This window comes from Lissotriton vulgaris, chromosome 11 (genome assembly GCF_964263255.1).
Source record: "Lissotriton vulgaris chromosome 11, aLisVul1.2, whole genome shotgun sequence".
Taxonomy (NCBI): Eukaryota; Metazoa; Chordata; class Amphibia; order Caudata; family Salamandridae; genus Lissotriton; species Lissotriton vulgaris.
This window is the reverse complement of record NC_141699.1, coordinates 1,037,597,090-1,037,609,960: the sequence shown is the minus strand read 5'-3', so window position 1 is coordinate 1,037,609,960 and position 12,871 is coordinate 1,037,597,090. Positions and strand designations below refer to the sequence as shown.

Sequence of the window (12,871 nt, the reverse complement as noted above, 5' to 3'; positions counted from 1 at the left end):
TTTTCTGACATTCTCTGCTGCACAGAGTTTAGTGTCAAATGTATTCTATGGCTTCCTTGATACCTTGAGTTCATCAATAGTTTTCTTGTGAGGTCTTCCCTCTCAGGAGAGGTTTTCAGTATTTGAATCCACTTTTTGAATCCTCTTCGAGTTCTTGAGCTCCAACGTCTCATCCAATTTCTCCTTACTACATGCAAGTTCTTTCAGATGACCATTCCAGAAATTCGTCCCAGAGCTGGTCTTGTTGTGGAGGTTCTAAAGAAGAAGGTTCTTCAGGGAACCGCAGCATGGAAACCATCTTATCGCAGGGAAGCAGAGCATGGAAACCAACTTTAATTCAGGGTGAACACAAATTGGTACTTGGTTCCGGCTAAGGAATTCCTGCAGCTTTCGTTGCAGCCTTGGTCATCATTGTATGTACAGGCAAACTGTGATCCGATCAATGTCAGCTTCTACTCTTCTTCCATCTAAAGCTTTTTAACACAGTGTCTGAGGAATTTGGAAGAGGAGTCACTGGTTTGCTCGTGAGATCTAAAGAGAGTCAGGATGCAATCCTCTACAAAAAATAGACATTTGCTCCAGCCACACATAAGATATTTGCTTTACTTTGAATTGCAGGGTTGACAACATCTTGATTCAAACAAACAAACAAGGCCTTTACTGTATCACGTCTACATGATGCCATCCCATGGTTTATGGCATTTATTTATGCAGTTAGTGAAGTCATTGACTTCACCTTGCTGAACTTTAAAAATGTTTTGAACCCTCAATCCTAAAGCAAGTATGACATCCACAGCATCAATCTTCGCTACTGCAGCCACTTATCAAATTATTTTTCATTATTAATAAAATCTGGCCTACTGAATATCTTGGATTTGAGATTTCAGCCAGTGTTTCATCAAGTTTTATCAATAAAGTTCACAAAGCTGGTCAGTCCACTGGCATGTTTTCTCGAAGGATAAGACTGTGAAGGGGCGCAACCTTTGCCGCCAGGCTCTATTGTAAGTATAAGTTAGGTTGCCACCAGAAAAAGAGAGACATCTGCTTGTTCCATGTTGCATGCCTTAGCTCTTTGACAGTGTCTCTTTCCAAGCATCTGTTGGGAACATTGGGAATCAAAGCCAATACCAAATCATTTTTAGACTTCACCATCAAAACACTCGAGTCCATCAGAAATACATTCCATGATTTGAATAGGAGATGTTGGTCCAAATGGTTATTAGAAGTCTTCAGCTCTTCAAAACTTTGATAGACAATATTTAGAGCCAACATGATGTTGTTCTGGTGAACAAAAATGGCATAAGTACTCCTCTAAGCTGCATACTCTTCAGGCATGGATTGCATCATCTTCAGGCTTGTTCGTCTCAAGCTTTAGACCAAGTTTATCATGCAGTACATACTTCCAGGATTCAAGTACAGCACCGAGAGCACCTGTGAATGAAACAAATTTCTGTTTATCAACTTCAGCTGTAAGGTGACTACAATACCAATCCAGAGCAGTGAGAGTTTAACCGTCTCAATCAGATTATCTCCTGCTTTAAAATGTTCAGGGTTATTGATATATCGGCCTACTGGTCCAGTTACAGGACTTATGAAGATAACGCCAGACATCTTAGATGCCTCTAGTCTTCAGACAGCTAATTTTATGCTGTTAGGTGATCTCAATGTTCATATTGAAAGCGTAGAATGTTCAGATTGCCAACTTTCAACAAGGGTCACATTCTACCCCCACTTTTTATGAATCTATCTGATATGACAGTAGAGTCACCTCTAGCAACAGTATGGAACTGACCATTATATTATTCCTTTCTCAATCCCAAGAGATGGAAAGAATTCATATAGAACCACACATCCAATGACCTTTCGGCAATGGTCCAAATCGAATGTGACCAGATGGAAGCTATACCTTTCCAAGGCAGCACCTAGTCAAGTTTTTTTTTCAAGTTTTTATTGTATTTGATTTGGTTCTCCACTGAGAACCACAAATATTAAGTGTACAATTTCAATTTTAACAGTTTAGTATAAAAATGTCATTCTAATACAAAGTTAAAAATGGTTTAAAAAAATTGTAAAAATTGTAGCATACAAATTCATTTGGCAGAGCTTTACATAAAATAATCAGTTCCTGTACTGAGTTAATTCTACATTTCAAATAGATTGGATGAATAAACCTTTTCCCAGCTTTTACCACTATCGCATTTGGGCAGGTAAACAGTAAATGCTCCAAGTCTTGCTCTCCGACATTACACAAGTTACATCTAAGACTTTCTTTTAAGTACCACCTAGATGTAATGGTTTTTACCGGAAGTATTCCGAATCGGAGCAAAACAATCGATCTCCTAGCTCCATGGTTTAGGTTAAAATTAATGTACTGTTGAGGTTTCTTATATTCTATAGATTCGGTGATATTTTTATATAAAGACAGTTTAAAACAGTGCTGAGAGTCAAGGTCAAAGCTGAGTCTTGAAGTAAAGTGCTTTAGAAAAAGTTTCAACTGGGCAGGAGTCCAAGAAAGTAACAGCTTGATATTAACCTCTGATAACTTAAAAGCAAATAGGATATTTCTTGAAAATACATTCTTTGATGCTTCACATTCAAATGTTTCTATTTTTAGTAGGAATCGGAGCGTTCCTTTTTCAGCATGGAGGAGATTGTACGCCCACCTGATGATATTGGTGATTGCTCGGGCATAGGAGCTGGTTAGTGAAAACTCAAGGCAGAGAGCTTGCACTGGTACCGCCTGGGACAACTTCATTAGTTTTCGTAGGATCTTTCCTTCTTTTAAGTCTAAAAAGCTCCATTGAGTTATTGGTACATATTCAAGAGTGTATGACAGTACTGGTGGAACCTTGGCACTGTATACCTTAAGCATAGCAGAAAAATGCCTTTGTCACAGAGTGAAAGTGACTGCGTGTGCTTTGTCGGAATGGCACGGGGTGGAACCAACTGCCCGTGCATTGTCAGTATGACACACAGTGAAAGTGACTGCGTGTGCATTGTCAATATGGCATTGTGTGCAACGAACTGCATGTGCATTGTCATAATAGCCCCGGGATTGAACCGGCTGCACCTCGATTGTCAGGATGGCACAGGGTGGAAGAAACCAACTACACGTGCATTGTTAGTATAGCACTGGGATGGAGCTGATGGCACGTGGATTGTCAGGATGGCACAGGGTGGAAGAAACTGCACGTGCATTGTCAGTATGGCACAGAGTGAAACTGACTGCACAAGCATTGTTAGTAGGGCACCGGGGTGCAACTGACTGCACGAACATTGTCAGGATGGAACCAACTGCACGTGTATTGTCAGTATGGCTCGGAGTGAAACTGGCTGCATGTGCATTGTCAGGATGGCACAGAGTGGGACCAACTGCACGTGGAGCATCAAGATGGCACGGGGGGCAATTGCTGGCACATATGTTGTCATGCTAGCAGGGTCGTGCAATTGCCTGCACGTATGTTCTCATGCTGGCAGCATGGTGCAATTGACGGCAAATATACAGACAGAATGGCAATAGGATGCAATTGGCTGTAACTGCATTGGCGAGCAACAGACTGCACATGTACTACCTGGATAGTAACAAGATGCACTTGGCAGCACGCATATTGTCAGGGGCATGATTTTGGCAAATCTTAGACATGGGTTAAAGAAAATAAATAAAAACAGGGTCTACCGATGGAATCATAAGTGGAGCACCACAAAAGAAAGAATATAAATGGTCCAGTCCATGCTCATTGAATAATACTCCTGTTGCAATAAAGACAATGAGTGGTTGTGCAAATCGCGCTAGTCACGTAACTTGAAAGGTGACCCCGTGTGGGAGTGACTTAACATAAAAATCAAGATGAAAGACTTCAAGCCGATGAATTAGTACTACTAAAAAAAGAAAGAGTAAAACTGTAGAAATCCGAAAGTGCCATTAACGTCCAGTGCAACGCGTAGTAGCAAAACATTATTAGTCCTTTAAACGCCCGTGATGTGCAGCTAAGCTTTTAGCTTAAACGCCATACGAAGGGCAAAACTATTAATCTATAGAACGCCTGTAGGCGGGGGAGAAAGGAGGGGTGATTGAAAGAAAAGGTTTTGAGAAGGGCTGGAGGAAAAGGGAGGGTGGAATGTGAGCAGCAGGGGAGAGTGCAAACAGAGGAGCCTCATTACAGCTGGTGGGAGGGGCGGGGGAGCAAAGAGCGCGCTGGCGAAGCGTCGCGCTTCAAGAGCCAGGCTTACTTGCAAGTCAGATGGGGGTTGGGGGTGGTATTTGTGTCCTTGGACAGCAGTACCAGTGCCTGCCAACCGAACCGTAGCGTTGTGGCTGAGTATGCACATTGTGCCTGCTGATTGCGGTCTGACAGTGTTTCCACTGTTCATACTGAGCTTTTTTTGTTCGCATCTGTTTTGAGTTACATGCTTTGCTGCATGCAGTATGTAATCCCATGTCTTTTGCCTGGTGGTGCGCCAATACTTTCAGTGCACGCAGTAACGTGCCCAGACATGTGTAGAAAGTGCCCTTCTGAGTTCCACCCCAGGTCCTGTAAACTGCCGGATTTTCTGCGTGTCTGAGGAAATTGGGGTGTATCAAAGCCATATGTCACCTGCATCAGCTGGCTGCAGTTGCAGCTGCCCTACAACTGTGGCGTTTGATTTTGGTGTCTCTTGAACGCGTCTGAACGAGCGTGTGTTGTCCAGAGCTTTCCCTTTGTACTTATGTTTGTCTGTGTGTTTTACTATACGTCTTTGCAAATACGCCTGGCAATTTGCAGGTAATTGTGTATTTCTGCGAGGAGCTGCGATTTCCGCCGGATGTTTCAATGGCCTACAGCAAAGTGGAGCGATGGGGGTAGGTGGAAGCACCCTGCTGGAAGTATGTGTGTGTCCTGGGGCTACGTCCTGTCAAGCAATAATTCAGTCACAGGATTACCCTTTCTAACAACTTGCGCTGTTAACAAAGCTTTTAACTTGAGGTTTTCCATTATTACGTCTGACACCCACTTCCGCTGTCCTCGTGGTTGACTGCACGTTTCAGTATTTACATAGTCTGCGCAAAATACCTTCTGAAGTTTACAGTGGAAGTAATTTCGTACAAAATAAGCAGTATGCCCTGCTCTCGCATGCCATCCTTCTAAATCCTGTCACTAACAGACAACTGCCAATCAAGAAGTGGAAGGAAAGCGATTGTCAATTAAACCAATGCAAACACTGTCAGAAAGTTACGGTAAACAACGACAGTGCAAAAGACCACGCGAGGAGGCAAATTGCAAACGGTGGCTAAACTTGCCCTCCACTTTCGTCCCGTCTGGATTTGGACTTCAGTGTAATCCCTTCTCCCTACATAGTGAGTAAACTGAATGGCGGGTTGGGGGCAGGCGTTAAGGACCGGTGTGCAAATTCCCAATAATACGCTGATTTTGAAGTTCATTTTCTAACAGGGCTCGCTGGATGGTTTTAGTGAGGAAACGTAGCAGATGGCCAGGGTGTCCCAGGAGATGGTAGATGTTCACAGAGATATACTTTAAGCACACAGCAGACAATATAAGTAAAAGCCAGTGCGCACTGACAAATAGATTAAAACAGACACAGTGACTCACAGCGATACACACAGACACCAAGACTGGAGAAGCATGGCTACTGATGAGATTGCTTAAGGGAGGTCTTTAATTAAAGTCGCTGTCACTTGGGTTTGCTCTGCTTGTGATGCACACACACCTTTTGTTACACACGAGGCACAGCTCTACCAAGAGTGGAGGGTGAGGAGAACGTATTGTAATACAGCTGTAGCAGCGCCACATCAGCATGTACATGTGTGCTGGGAACCCCAAAGCTGCGCGTGTGCTTGGAGGGTGGGAGGAGGGCTCCTAACGTCAAGAGGAAAGAGGGAAAGACCAAATTAAAAAGAAACAGTGACGGAAGGGAAATGTTGCATTCGTACTATTTGTACTTGCAACAGTTATAAATGTTTTTAGATACGCTCCCTGATGCCCCTTGGCGATGTCTATGCTGTAGGAGATTAGAGCCCACATCCGTTGGTAAGCAACCCAGTGGGAAACTGAGCACCGTGAATGTGATCTGAGGCGGAGTGGGTGCCCGGGCCTCTTGCTGCCTAACTTGATGCACTCAGAAAAGGTGGGGGAAGGGAACCAATGCATTTGTGCTCGAAAGGTGGGAGGGTGAAAGCAACAAATAAAACAAAGGACTGCGTTTGTGCTTGGGTTGTTGGAGGAGGGCTCCTAACGTAAAGCAGAAAGAGAGAAAGCCAAAATTAATAAAAAGAAGCAGCGATGGAAGGGAAATGCTGCGTACTATATTCACTTGCAATAATTATTCCTCCCCAAAAAACAAGCGCTCGTGTGAAAGCCTACAAAAAGATGCCGGCCCAGAGCAAATCTAAAGAAACGAAACCATGAGCAATGACGTGCGCTGCGAATTGTAAACAAGCACTCGTGTGAAAGCCTACAAAAAGATGCCGGCCCAGAGCAAATCTAAAGAAACGAAACCAAGAGCAATGACGTGCGCTGCTGAATGTAAACAAGCAAAATCGGCCGCGAAATGAAACAAGCATGCGCTGGAGAAGCCTCACGCTTTATTCAAGAGCCTGTTGGGGGCGGGATGCGAGTGAGTGGGAGGGAACGGGCCAACGCGCGCTGGAGAAGCGTGAGCCTGGTCGGGGCGGGATGCGAACGAGTGGGAGGGAACGGGCCAAGCGCGCGCTGGAGAAGCGTCACGGTTGGCGCTGGACAGGGTGAAGAGCCAATAAAAGCTCTTGAAAGCTCTTGAAAAAAATGCCCGTGGGGAGAATGCGCGTGATTGTGTTCACACGAACTGTACTAAATCTGAAATGGTTCAAGAGCTTGTTTTGCCTACTATACTCTCGTCTATTAATCCCTGCGGGATAGAATAGTCGAGACCTAAAAAGGACAGCCTTACGTCCTATCCGAGCCTCTGATTGGGCATAAGGGTGTGAGTTTGGCTTTCTCAACTTGTTTGTTCAGTCTGAATGTTGGTAAATCCACGTGCAGAGGAAACTGTGCACTGAGGACTACACCAGGTAAGTTTCCATGTTGTGTGTATGAGTAAGAATATGCTTACGCGGTGTATGTGCCTGTCTGCAAGTGTGCACCAGTGTGTGTGCTTGTGAGCATGTGTGTGAGTGTTTGTATGTGTCCTTACTGCTGTTTTATGACCTTTGATTTGATAGCCCCACTACTTTATAAATTGACCAGCCGTCACTGGTAAAAAATTTGCACTCTTTTAGATTAGTCCACATTACCTTCCCCTGCCTATTTCACGGAATAGGAATTTTCCAAGTACACAGAATGTGTGCATGGTGGGCAATGTATAATAGATAGAGAAGAAGTTAGATTATGCCTCGATTGAAAAACAAAATAGAAAATTGATTGTTTAGTAGAGAAAATTGGCTATAAGTACGGTTGCTTCTGAAGTCCACTGTGCAAGATTCATGATTAAAATGTTAAAAGCTATGCTTCAGTTTCAACACTCCACGGTATTAAAGTAGCGCAGATAAATGTGGCAGTTGTAATGGCACACACTTCCTAACCAATATATGGCAGTGCCTCTATCCTCGCCTGACAGGACTTTTCAATTTATTTGCAGATCATGACTTTTTCTGCCCATTTGGAGTTTCCTGAATTTCAATTAAGCACTAATGGCTTCAGAGCATTACCAATTATTTTAATTTTAATGTGAAAGTATGGGTTGATGGACATCTAAAAATAAATGCTCAATAGCCTCTGAATTTTAAATGTTATAATGGAATGAAAAGTATGTATTATGAGGCCACTCCATTATGGGCAGACATGGCGAAAAGTGGAATAAATATTTTAACAACTGTTCAACTTCTCAGATGACAGTCATGATTAGGGAAAAAGAACTTGGAAATAGCACAGGTTGTATCTGTGACCCAGAATGCCTGTACACAGCTAAAAATGATATGCTGGTAAAAGCAGATTCATATACTTTCCCGGAATTAATAGGTTATTGGAGTCACTTTGCCCAACTAAACCCATACGAAATCATACATGCGAGAGTAAAGGCATGTTTTTGCACAATTCATCGGCTGGTGACTTCCAGCCTTCACAAGAAAACTTTGATTAATTACCTGTTTGTTAATATTCACATTTAATTCAAAGATATAAATGTAACCTCCATGCCCTTACGATCAATTCTAATTGTATTAAAATTTGAAAGCAGTTGTATCAGTAACCTTAGGCCAAGTCTGTATCTATCTGAGTCTGCAGAAATTGCACACTCACCGTTCTGACAATAGAACCTCTGTGTCAGCACAAATTATTCAAATTTCCCGGAGCTCTGAAATAATAAGTGTCACCTTATATCTCTGAGGCCTGTTATGCCTCCCTGCATTGAGCAAATGAGGTAAGTTAGGGGCTAATTCAAACTTTTTTTGTGGCAGATTTCAAATGTGCTTAGGTGATCTGAAAGGCAACACTTGGTTTTTAATCATCCCCTCTTTCATGGTCCTTCAAATAATCTGAAAGATGTTTGTGTCTGTTCATCATTACCATTAATGAGGTCAGCCATTTTGATTGTGTGAGTCACATGGACATAAAATCACATTGGACGCCAACATTGATATACAAATGAGGAAGTGATTTGAAAATTAAAGAGTGAGCGCCCTTGAATGTAATTTGATCAAATAACAGTATCACAATATACAGCCACATGCATCAAGCTAAAACCTGGTCGCAAGCAGGCAGATTCTCAGAATCTGCCCCTTTGCGACCAGTATTTTTGCATTTGGGATGCATCATCCCAAATGAAAAAATCGCAATTTAAGGAATCTCTAATGCCCACATGCATCAAACTGAATTGCATTCGCAAACGGTGCGAATCGCAAAATTCGTCCGTTTGCGAATGCAAATCCTGTTTTTGAGATGTATCATTCAAAATTGTATTTTTCTCAATGTGCGAATTCGCAATTGATTTTGCGATTCCTTAAAAACTCGCAATTTTAAGGAATCGCAAAAAAATCTCAAAAAAGTGTATGCATCAAAAATCGCAAATTGCGCATTTTCAAGGAATCGCATTTAGGAATCTCTAAATTTAGAAGTACTGGGAGCAGGTGGTAAATTTTTTTATTGTAAGGGAAACATGTGAAATCAATTATTTGGGTACTTAAGGGGTTGTTCATTTGCAGTACACCTCTTTGAGGATGGCAGCAGTCATTTTTCTTGCACGTCGCTGGAGGTTGAGAGCAGCAGGAAGGAGAAGGAGGATGCTTAGTGAAAGGATATTTAGATTGCGCATTACTTTGTTTGGTCAGACACAGGCAGAAATATATGACAAGTATAGGTTGAATGCAGACTCCATAATAGATCTAATTGCTGAATTAGACCCAATATTACGCAGAGAAACACGTAGGATCCTAGCCATACCCACCTATGTGCAGGTCTTATGTTGTCTACACCTTTTAGCCTCAGGTTCCTTCCAGGGAGTAATAGCAATTGCTGGGGGGGTTTCACAGAGTGCACTTTCTAGATTTTTCCAAGATTTCCTTAATGCAATGCTGATAAGGATACAGCATCACATTCATTTCCCTAGAAATCAACAAGAGTTGTTGGAAACCAAGTTTGACTTCTACAACATGGCTAATTTCCCTCATGTGATAGGTTGCATAGATGGAACCCATATTCCCATCTGTCCCCCATCTACAAATGAGTATATTTTTCGCAACAGAAAAAACTACCACTCTTTAAACATCCAAGTAATTTGCAATTCAAAAACAATAATCACAGACCTAGTTGCAAGTTTCCCTGGGAGTGCCCATGACTCCTATATATTCAAACATAGTGCCATCCATGGGCGACTGTTGTCTGGTGAATTTGGAGATGGATATTTGCTTGGTAAGTCATGCTCTATTGCTCAAATTACATTTCTTTCACATTCTGGTACATGATAACTTAACTGCCATTCTATTTTTCTAAACTCTCATAGGAGACAGTGCATATGGTGTGAGATCATATATATTGACACCATACCTCAATCCAGCAACCCGTAAGCAGCAAAACTACAACCATGCCCATATTTCAACTAGAAATGTAGTGGAGCGGACCTTTGGGGTCATGAAGTCTAGGTTCAGGATACTGCACAAAACCGGTGGAGCATTGCAATATCGCCCTGATGTATGCTGCAATAGTTGCGACATGTGCCATCCTGCACAACATTGCCACACGGAGAGACTTGGAACTGGATGTAGATGACATTCTACCAAATAATGACTACCAGCCACAACAACCACATGCAAGAATGCGCGGACCAGATGCCGCTGAAGGAAGGCGAAGACGAGCAGAAATCACAGAGCATTATTTTTAAAAACAGGTAAGAAGCCAGGTTATGTTCATGAATTCAGATTGACTTTAATTCAAAATGAGAAGAGCACTAATGATAAACCAAGGAAACATGAAAGCAAAAGAATTCAAAAAGAAAACAAAATGTAGCTTTTAATTTTCAGCTGTTTCAGGCCAGTATTGGCAAGTTCACAATCCTTCATTAGTCTTTAAATTTATTTTCTCCCTCTCACACCTAAAGCTTTACTTTTATTATTCCTCATAGCTGTAGATGTGTTGCCCTGCAGTGTGACATGTCTTGTACTGCGTCGTCCAACCAATGTTTCAGTTTTTGATGCAGTACTTGCTTCTGCACCTTCATTTGCATTGCCCCCATGTGTTGATGGAAGCACACTCATGTCTTCCTGCATGACCTCCTTTGAAATAGTGTTGGCAAGCATTCTGTCAGACAGGGCCTTGCAACATTTCCTTAAGTCCTTTTGCATACACAGTGTAGTAGTAATAACTTTGCCATTGGTATTGCATAAGCGATGTATTGCTCGGGTGCAGGGCCGGACTGGGATCCAGAACCGGCCCTGGCAAAGTGCTCGGCCGGCCCCCCTCCCACTCTCCGGGAGGAGGGGGGGGGTGCGACCGCGTTCTGTGCCAAGGCCGGTTTTCAGCCGTTTTTGTTACAGGGCCGTTTTTTCAGCATAGCTGCAAAAACGGCCCTGTAATATAAAACGGCCCCCAGGGGCCCAAAACCGGCCCCCAACCATGCGGCCCACCGGGGGATTGCCCGGTGCCCACAGCGGCCAGTCCGGGCCTGCTCGGGTGTAAGTGTGTATGCTAGAGAATATTCTGAAGTGCCTATTGGCATTAGCAATGTTCTGTGCCTCTATTGCATCACACATTCTTTCCATGGCTGTTGCCATGCGCTCATGTTTTGTACTAGTGGCCATATGTGCATTTTCCATCACAGAAGTCATTCTGACAAGGCTGTCACTCATGGTGCTCATGTTGTTTTTGATGTGGTTCAGTTGGCCCTTCATGACCCTGATGTCTTTGCCTTGCAGCCTTTGAACTTTGAGGAGCTTCTTCTCCACCACACTGGCCTGGCTCTCATCTTGTGAGGACATTGCCTGGCTTGCAGGACGTGATCTTCTCCTGTAAAATTGTTGCAGTCTACTGCATTGATTTACAGTTTTTTTCCTTTACTTCCAACTGTTTGTTGCAAATGTTCATGTGTATTTATCTGTTCATCACTATCAGAGTCTTGCAGTTGCTGAACCCTTTTCTTTTTTTTCTTTTTTCCTACTGTTGGTGATGAAATATTTTGAGTTTGGACTTGCATTTCCTCTAAGTCTGTATTTACATTGTTGTCCAAATCCATGCTTTCCCTTTCTTTCAGAAAATCTACAAATTGAAAATATATGTATAGTTTACATTATTAATTGTATGTCATTTACCATCTAAATTAAAAAAATTACATTTCAAAATCAAAATAAACATGTTCTTTTTGTTGAAATTTGTGTATTCTCATATGCTATGACTTCTTAACTAATTTGGATTCATTTAATTAAAAAAAAAAGGTTCCTGAAAACTACATCTCCCACAATGCAAAGCTTCAATGCAGACTCCCATTAATTACTATGTCTCTTTTTGTGTGTGTTTCAGAGTACATGCTGGGGATTAATTATATCATTTGAGTTTGAATCAAAATGCAAGTGTCTGTGACATATTTTCAGTATTGACATTTAAAATTACACACTTACCTTGCGAAGTACCAGGCTGTTCGGAGGTATCTATGTTGGTCACTCCTACCACTGCTTCAGTGAGCAGGGTCCCCTCAACCATCTCCTCCAGTGGGGTGTTTGGTTTATCCTTTGGGGGTCCTCCACCTGTCTTGTTGGCATTTTTAATCCTGGTTGCAATTTTGTCCTTAGCACGGCTGCGCAAGTCATACCAGCGTTTTTGTAAATTTGTGATATCTCTGTGGGCAACCCCCACAGCATTCACTTTTGATTGAATGGCCAGCCACAGTTTTCTCTTAACTCCTTCGGGGACCTTCAAGGAATCCTTGCCAAAAAGCTGGTCATGCCTCAGAGTGACCTCTTCAATTAATATTTCAAGTTCCTGGTCACTGAACTTTAATTTTCGTTTTCTTGCATGCAGGTCTTCCACAGCACTTTCAGCAGCCATTTCTCCTTCAAGGGCACACCAAACACACTCCTCCTGTAGCTGAAAGCAGAGCTCCAACTGCCAACAGCCACTCCTGCAGTTTAAAGTGGGCTTCAGCTGTGTGTAATCAGTGTTCTGGCTTCCTGGGTGTGTCCTCATTGGTATGCATCAAATTGCGAATTCGCAATTTGCAATTTCGCAATTTGCAAAATCGCACAGGAAAAATCGCAATTTTCTTGCGATTCGGTAAAAAATGCGAATTTTACCGAATCGCAATAAAATTGCGAGAAAAATGATGCATACAATTTTGCGATTCGTAATTTGCGATTCGTAATTTTCGCAAATTAGGAATCGCAAAAAATAACTTTGATGCATGTGCCCAATAATTC

General features: G+C 42.4%; 1 pseudogene; it reads right to left on the bottom strand.

The window, feature by feature from the left end:
* Positions 1 to 45: 45 nt before the first annotated feature.
* On the bottom strand, positions 46 to 11,440 carry LOC147684024 (PCNA-interacting partner-like; annotated as a pseudogene).
* Positions 11,441 to 12,871: the final 1,431 nt, after the last annotated feature.